The following is a 9,287-nucleotide window of genomic DNA, read 5'->3' as shown; positions in this document are numbered from 1 at the left end:
AGAGAGAGAGAGAGAGAGAGAGAGAGAGAGAGAGAGAGAGAGAGAGAAAGAGAAAGCTAGTGGGGGAGGGACAGAGAGAGAGAGGGAGATCGAGAGAATCCCAAGCCAGCTCTGCACTGTCAGTGTGGAGCCTGATGCGGGGCTCAGACTTTACAGATGGTGAGATTGTTACCTGAGCTGACACCAAGAGTTGGATGTTTAACTGACTGAGCCACCCAGGCACCCTTACTTTCAGTATTTTAAATCAGAAGCTAGATAAGCAAATTTTTTTTTTAAGTACAAATGTGGGTGAAGATTTTATTTTTAATTAATCTCTATACCCAGTGTGGGGCTTGAACCCACAACCTTGAGATCAAGCGTTCCGTGCTGTACTGACCTAGCCAGCTAGGTGCCCCTCCAGCACTTTTTGTAGAAAAGACTATTCTTTCTTCCCTGAATTGCCTTTGTTTTTTTTGTTGAACATTAATTGACCACATATGTGTGTTCTCTTTCCGGACTTGAATCTGTCCTCTTGATTATAGACCTTTTCATCTCTGTTGATATTTTACTGTCTTGATTACTGTAGCTTTTATAATAATTCTTGAAGTCCGGTGGTTTAAGTCCTCCATATTTGTTGTTTTTCAAAGTTTTTTTTTGGTTATTCTAGATCCTTTGTATTTCTCCATGAGTTGTAGGATCAGCTTGTCAGTTTCTACCAAAAAGTGCTTATTTAGATTGGGGTTGCATTGAATCTATAGATAAATTTGGGGGAGAAGTAACATCTTAGCAGTACTGAATCTGTGGTCCATGAACATATGTTTCTACCTTTATTTAGGTTGTCTTTAATTCTTTTCAGTAATATTTTCTAGTTTTCAGTGTACAGGTGTTACACATCTTTGGTCAGATTTATTCCTAAGTATTTAATATTTTTTGATGTTGTTATTAGTATATATTTTTTAATTTCAGCTTTTTATTTTATTATAATTTGAGCCTACATAAATCATGGTTATGATTGTGGATTCTGGAATTAGACCTAGGTTTAAACTGCAGCTTTACTACTTCTTGGGTGTCATGGATTGGGCAAAAAAAATCACTTTTTCTGAACTTGTTTTGTCAGTGAAATGGAGAATGATTACCGACAGCATTTTTCAGCCTTGGCACTGCAGATGCTCGTCGCAGCTAATCAGCCTGATGATGGAAAAGGTCTCCAGTCGTTGCCAGAGGTCTCTGGGCATTGCGTGGGGGGCATATCAAAATCACTCCTGAGCGAGAGCCATTGTTTTTGCTTTGTGAGATTGCTGTGAGGGTTAATTTGATTGCATGGGAAGAACTTACTTGCAGTACTTGTCTATGGAAGACAAATTGGTCGATAGTGTATCGTATGTTCTTCAGTTGTTTTGGCACTTTAAGTTACTTTGTTTACTCTTTTTTTTTTTAAAAAATTTTTTTTCAACGTTTATTTATTTTTGGGACAGAGAGAGACAGAGCATGAACGGGGGAGGGTCAGAGAGAGAGGGAGACACAGAATCGGAAACAGGCTCCAGGCTCTGAGCCATCAGCCCAGAGCCTGACGCGGGGCTTGAACTCACGGACCTCGAGATCGTGACCTGGCTGAAGTCGGACGCTTAACCGACTGCGCCACCCAGGCGCCCCGACTTTGTTTACTCTTAAGTATAAGCTCAGGGAGGGTAGTCTTTGGAAGGAAATCATTTAATTATGTCTTAGAGTCCAGGGAACATTTGGTAAGTAATTGAGTATGGGTGCTTTATTATACTAGTTGGAGGAGGTGTATGTAATTACATATCTATGTGGTGACCAGGAAGAAATGAGGATGTGGAGGATTAGTAAGAAACTGGACTGCTATCTATTTTCTTGTGTGTCGTCTTCTCGTGTGGTTTTATGTTTATGTCAAATGTAGTGGATTTCTAGAATGTCAATGACAAAACTCAAGCGTGTTTCAAAACCACAGTAACTTCACCTTGCCTGGCGGGCATGTGTTGTTTCTTTGCTGTTGGTCATTTCATCACCTTGTGAAAAGGACACCCTTTTTTCATTTTGCTGGATCATTCAGTATTGAGAGTGCTGGGAAAAGTGCGGGTAGAGGGGTGGAGCGTATCCTCTGTCCTCCCGCAGGCACCTGACTTGATCCAGACCTGGAGCTTCCTTCCTAGAATTTGAACCCTGTGCCCAGTGACTGGAGATCCTGCCCTTTTGGAGTAGGACCCAGACAATGTGGTCAAGATCATCCAGGGCTGTCTCCATCCCGACCCTTCTCTGCACCGTTGGCCTTCCCTTTGGCCCTGTGTGCACCCCTGTGACTGTCTCACAAACCTCCCCCTCTGTTTCCGAATGGAGTTGTCTGTGACAAATTGATGCTTAACCTTTCTGCCATACAGCTGAGGTAAAATGTGTGAAGGGTCCAGAATTGCTTTGAAAATCGATATGTGAACATATGTACTTTTCTTACATATTATTTTGTCTGGTTTTAATGTATTTCTCCTGATGATACGATTTTCTTTCCAGCGGAGGACTGTTTTGTGAGCAGAAATCTGTAAAAAATCTCGTTGGAGAATGGCCATCCTTTTTGTGGAAGTTCTCTCATTTTGTATTTGTTGTTGTACACGTCTGTGATTGACGGAGTAAAGTAATTTTAACACTGATAGGCCACAGAGTAGGAAGTGAAACATTCACCATTAAACAAACAAACAAACAAACAAACAGGGATGCCTGGGTGTCTCAGTTGAGCTTTTGACTTTTAATTTCGGCTCAGATCGCAAACTCTTGTGGTTCCCGGAGATGGACACTTGCGTCAGGCTCTGCGGACAGTGTGGAGCCTGCTTGGGTTCTCTCTCCCCCTCTCTTTCTGCCCTTGCCTCTGTCTCTCACTCTCTCAAAGTAAATAAATAAGCATTAAAAAAACAAAAATAAAAAATGGTCACATAAATAACATTTTTTAAAAAATGAAAACTAACTTTCAAAACATTGAGAGAAGTGGCCTTTAACATCTGACTTAGTAGAAGACGGATTCTCACGTTTACTTCTTCATTCAGTCTGTTGTGATATATTTGAAGTAAGCATATGAAGAAGATGTGGCCATGGACAGATAGGTAGTTGGAAGAGTGTTTTAATAGACTTTTTAGATAATCATAGGTATTCATTGTGACTACACTGACACTTGGCAAGTGGGCAGGTGTTGGAAGAAAGGTGGTGTTGTGGAATCTAAACCCATATTGATGAGCTTTTCATACTGTCACATTAAAATCCATTGATTTTTCTCGTACTTTACATGACTCTTTGCCCCATACATGGTTTTGTAACATCATGGGTCAGTCTTCTGGAAAATGAGGCATGCAGTACTTCAGATGTTGACACATGTCGTTAAACTGTATCCCAAAGTAATGCTCATTAATATCTGATCAGAAGAGTTTTAAGCGTTGAGACCTGTCCTGCTTCTGGTGGCACACGGAAGTTTTACAGACTGTTGTCTTGAAAGCTTGAATTTTACCACTGGCAACAAATACTCTTTCATTTGTTTTTCTTTAAATGCTAGGCTTGCTTATTTATTTATTTTTTTATAGAAAGGTCTTTCATGTAGCCAAGTCTGAATAAGCATAGTTTGTGGTGTTTTTTCAAGTAAAGATGATGTTCTGTGAAAGAAAGTGGCTAATTCCGCCTACAATTCGGTTACCCAAGTGCTTTTTCTTGAGATAGCCGTCGTATTTTGGTGTGTACCAGTTCTTTATGCACATTTCCCACTTTGTCACACAGAATTTTAAGTAGATACTTTTTTTTTTTTTTTTTTTTTTTAAAGCTTATTCTCGGAGCTCCTGGGTGGCTCAGTCATTTGAACATCTGACTTTGGCTCAGGTCATGATCTCATGGTTTGTGAGTGTGAGCCCCACATCGGGCTCTCTGCTGTCAGCACAGAGCTTGCTTCGGATCCTCTGTCCCTCGGCACCTCTCCGTTTACAGACTCTCTCTCTCAAAAATAAATGAATAAACATTTAAAGTTTACTTGAAAGAGAGAGAGTGTGCATGTGCACATGCAAGTATGTGAGTGGGGGAGGGGCAGATAGAATCTCAAGCAGGCTCTGTGCTGTCACAGAGCCTGAGGCCGGGCTTGAACTCATGAACTGTGAGATCATGACCTGAGCTGAGATCAAGAGTCGGATGCTTAGCCGACTGAGCCACCCAGGCATCCTGCTTAGTGTTATTTTAGAAATGTCAGTGTAGGGGCGCCTGGGTGGCTTGGTCGGTTAAGCGTCCAACTTCGGCTCAGGTCATGATCTCACAGTCCATGAGTTCGAGCCCCGCGTCAGGCTCTGTGCTGACAGCTCAGAGCCTGGAGCCTGTTTCAGATTCTGTGTCTCCCTCTCTCTCTGCCCCTCCCCTGTTCATGCTCTGTCTCTCTCTGTCTCAAAAATAAATAAATGTTAAAAAAAAAATTTTTTTTTAAATAAAAGAAATGTCAGTGCAGTCATACAAGAAAAACATACATACACAAACTAGAAGTGAAGCTTATTATTTTCAGATGATAAAGTCTATTTGAAAGATCAGAGACTATTGTGAAAATTATAATTAAGAAGAGTTAAGGCAAGTGAAGTATTCCAAACAAAAAATAATTTAAAAATATTTCAGTAATAACCTATTGGATATATAATGGAAAGATACTCTCTTTACAGTAGGATCCAAAAATAATATCTTTTTCATAATTGAGGACATTTAAGTAGATAAATAATTTGGACAAATTAACTAGAACATTGAGTATGTAAGGTCAGCATTTTTAGCTTGACACTCTTAGGTGAGACAAATTATTTTAAAAATCCTGTAACAGTTCTTACCAAATTTATTCAAAGACAAATTTTCAAGTCAGCTTCTTTTTTTGCCTTGTAATAATTTAAGATTAGTACTTTGTTTATCTTAAGACATTTTAATTCCGGTTTTGGTTATAGGAATTACATTGAAAAGTAGTTTCATACATTCTTTTTTAAAGCTTTTTTTTAATTATGAGAAATTTCAAACTTAGAAGTTGAGTTAATAGCATATTAAATGCAAGTACCTGTCACTTAAATTCAGTTTTGTTACTTTGTTAGATATGCTAATGATTTGTGACTATGTAAGAAAATGTACAAATCTTTTAGTGACTGCTGTGGACTGATTTGTGTCCCCCCAAGTTCCGATATTGAAGCCCTAACCCCCAAAGTGATGGTGTTTGGAGATGGGGCCTTTGGCAAGTAGTTAGATTTAGATAAGGTCATAAGGGTGAAGCCCTTAGAATCGGATTAGTGCCCTTATAAGAAGAGACACTGGGGTACCTGGGTGGCTCAGGTGGGTGAGTGTCTTACTGGTGTTGACAACATGGAACCTGCTCGGGATTGTCTCCCTCTCTGTCTGCCCCTTTAGAATGTGGTCATCTAAACCCAGTCTTGTATTCACATTTCCACAATTACTTCTTACAGTTGATTTTTTAGAATTGGGATCCAAAAATAACTCCATGTGTTCTGTTTGTTATGCTTTTTAAATATGGTTAAGTAAAAGAGTGGTTTTAAAAAACAGTGCAGTGGGACCACTGATTTTTCATCCAGTGGTTGTACTTAAAAAAAAAAAAAAAAAAAAAAAAAGGAGGGTGAAGGACTGCTGTAGAGGAAAAGATATTTAAAATGCAAAATGAACAAATGTAACATGTGGGCTTTTTTTTTTGGAAGGGGGTCCTGATTCTGACATATTAACTGTAAAAAAGATGACAGTGTCTTAAGTTCTATAACTCCAATATTCTGGAAAACTGACGCACATAAACATTTGCGTTGTAAATAAAATAACATTCTGAAAGTATTTTAATTAAATAAGGATTTATATTTTTCACAAATTATGATAGTATTTTAACTTTTAAACATTCCCAACACACTAATGAAAATTTTGTTAGAATATTTTTAAAAGTCAAGGTATTATTAACTCATGGTGTAGCTTTAAAAACTTCTCCCCTCCAAAAAAACCAGCGTCTCCAAAGCTAAATTTATCAGATCAGCTTAGTAAAATTTTATAAAGATCATTACTATGATATTTTTGACATAGTGTTTTATACTAACTATAGTGAATTTTTAATGTGCAATGATATTATTCAAGTATGAATTTAACCAGTAGGTGGCAACAAATCAAGATCTGAATTTATTTTTAAGAAAATTTCAGAAAAAACAGTATAAGTCATAAATAAGGCACATTTGATATTTTTCTACAAATAAATATTTTGTACTTATGTCCTTTATACATGCTTTTTAATTTGAAAAAAATGTACAGATTTTATTTTTGTATGATACACACAGTTCTTTTTAAAGCTGTGATTGGTTTTTAATAGTTGGATGATTAATTTATAGTTGTACTTAACAACTGATAATGAAGGTATTTGATTTATTACCTGGTGGATACAGATAATCATGATTTGAGTTATATTTTTGTTTTTGCTTTGCTTAATTTGAAACTTAATCTGGTTAATAAGTAGTATTGTTTAATTTGCTAAAAATAAGCTTCTATTAAAATTAAAAACCCACAAAAACCCCAGAAATTTTATAACGCCGTGTGATAGAACACTTGGGAAAAATCAGTGGGGAGTGTATTCATATGTTGTAATGTTGTAAATGCATTAGATCTATCGTTACTTACATCAGCTAGAAAAATACACCTATTTTTCGAATTAAAAAGCATGTATAAAGGACATAAGTACAAAATATTTGTAGAAAAACTTGCATCAAGTTTGACAAATGATAGAAAAGTATAATGCCATTTATAAAAGGTTTCCAGTACCGTGTATTGTTGATGGATGTGTGTCTGTATTCGCTTCTCTGTGCGCTGTCCCTTGGATTCTCTGTCTCTCGTAAAAGTATCCAGAGGTGGACACTTGGGCTTCCATCAGAACGTAACTGCCACTAGGAGCCAGGAGAAGAGGTTAGGACTCAGGGTTTATTTTAAAGGGTTAGCTTAGCTTGAAAAAAAAAAAAAAAAAAAAAGCTATTTTAAAATAATGTTAGCAGTTGTTAATTCTGAAGAGTGGGAATAGGAGTGTCATTGTAATACTTTAATTCTTTAATCTGTTGATTTAAAAAAGATACAACTGAACATAGTCTTGAGCAGAGCAGTCCATGGTTACAAAATGTTATTTGTCTCTTCAAATACAAACATTTAAAAAGTTATAAACATTTTATGTTTTGTCCATATATACAAACTAAATGTCATTATTTACTACTTGATGTATTTTGGGTACTTTTTAATCTACGCTCATGTACATTTCTAATTTAAATTAACCCATTACAATTTACGTACTTTCACACATTTAGGCTTTTTGGTGGTTTCTTTTTTATTTTGGAAGGATCATTTCTTGTGACTATATTTTGTGCACTTGGTTTTAGGGGGAGGAAGAGTAATATTTTTGGGAAATAGAAGCTTATGTGAAATCCAAAGATATGAGCAGTGTTGTAGTTTCTGTCATTTATTTTTAGATTTTCTGTATTTTTCTTAATTTTTTGAGCCATACTTTATCGACAATGTCAGTCTAGGACAAGCCAGGCATTTTTCCCCATGAAGTGAGATAGTTTTCATTCTGCCGTAACATGTACCCACACATCTTCTTCACCTTGAAAATGTAGCATTTCAAGCTTTAGTCAGGGTAGATTACCCCTTTTTCACTTTCACACTTTTTACCGTGCTGCCAGAAGTCTTCTCAGCATTTGCTTTGAATTCTGTCTTAGCACATCTCTCACTGCTTTTGCACAGATCTGGGAGTATGGGATGTAGCTGGGTCCAGCCTCTCGCCACCAAGATGTCATGAGAGTAGGTGTGTCAGTGTTGGCTCCTGGATTGTCTTTAGGTTAAATAACACTCTAGCATACAGTTCTGTCTCTTTCCTCATCCTCTCCAACTTTTGTCATTGTATTTCATTCAGCTTTGTTAGGTGGGTAAATGCAGGTGGCTATCAGGAATGTACACACTTCCCTTGCAGTGATGTGTTGTGTAGGAACTTGTGTTTTTCTCGGTACTTTAGAATGTCCTCTTTATCACTTGCCCTTGTCCACTGGTATTGTTCATGATCTCTTGGGCCCTTTCCTGCCTCTGGCCTTTTTGAGCTGCTGTTTTCCCTCTTCGCTTTGCTGGTTTCTTGTTCTTTCTTCTGGTATCAGCTTTGATGCTGTTTCTTAGAGAATTCTTTCGTGACCATCCTGTGTACAGTGCCTCCTCAGTAGGTCTTTACTTGGAGCAGTCTGTCTTTTCCTCTGTGGTGCTTACCAGAACATCCCATTGCTTTTTGTGCTGTTTGCTCAGTTCCTACTAGACTTAAGCTCTGTGAGGTCAGGGGCCATGTGTATTTTACTCAAACTCTGAAAATTCAGGGCTTACATCCACGCTTGGAATGTTCTATGAACTTGTAGTAAGTCAAATGAATTGCTGAACGAATGAACTTTAAGGATTTACGGTTTACATGTCAGAACTCATTTAACTTTTCTCTCTTCATCTCTCGTCTCTCTGTTCATTCTTTAGTGATGAATTTTCTCTTCTCCAAAGGTAAGATATGCTTTTAGGATCAGTATTTGTTTTTATGGGTTATTCTTTATATTTAACTCTTTGACACATCTGAAATTTATTGTAGAATATAGTGGTGTGTGGTATATTCAAAGTAATTCCTTTTGTTTTGAACTGCATTCTCATATATTGAGTCATTTGTTATTATTTATAGTTAAAAATTTAAAAATGTCTGTAGAAATACTGTTTTATGTTTTAGTCCATTGATTAATGCCTTCTCTTAGTTTTAAACTATTATATTTTGAAAACCTGGTCCCCATGAAAATATAATGATAATTTAAATTATTTATGGTACCCATGAATATATAATTATCACTTAAATTATTTAATTTTTGTCAAACCCATGTGAATTTTACTGTCAAAGGGCCAGGTTATAGAAAATATTTTGTGTGGTTTCTACTTGGTATTTCACTTAATCTCTAAATTTATATTACTGTCATATTTATACTTGGATAGGTTTTGTAATTTTTAAACTAAATGATTTATATTTTATCCTACCATCCACACTACCCCATCCCATCAGTCCTACAACTTATTCTTTGCTAAGTCATTTGGGAGTAGACATTGAGAGCTGCTGACATATTAACTTCACCCCTGAATAATTAAGCATGTCTCTTAAGAAAAGGGATGTTTTCCTACAATACAACCACAGTGTTATTATCACTCGTAGGGAATTTAACATTGATAGAATGTTGTGTGTGTGTGTGTGCATAAATTTAACATTGGTAGAATATTGTGTG

The 9,287-nt window shown here is 36.8% G+C and overlaps 1 protein-coding gene and 1 pseudogene across 5 annotated transcripts in view; one reads left to right on the top strand and one right to left on the bottom strand.

Annotated features, from left to right (window-relative positions):
• Positions 1–9,287, top strand: part of SRPK2 (SRSF protein kinase 2) — a 255,446-nt gene that overhangs the window by 31,105 nt on the left and 215,054 nt on the right. The window lies entirely within an intron of this gene.
• Positions 7,568–7,796, bottom strand: LOC121028863 (ATP synthase subunit epsilon, mitochondrial-like; annotated as a pseudogene).

This window comes from Herpailurus yagouaroundi, unplaced genomic scaffold (assembly GCF_014898765.1).
Source record: "Herpailurus yagouaroundi ecotype Mexico unplaced genomic scaffold, PumYag 100, whole genome shotgun sequence".
NCBI lineage: Eukaryota > Metazoa > Chordata > Mammalia > Carnivora > Felidae > Herpailurus > Herpailurus yagouaroundi.
Note: the sequence above shows the minus strand (reverse complement) of the source record. Positions and strands in the feature narration are given on the sequence as shown.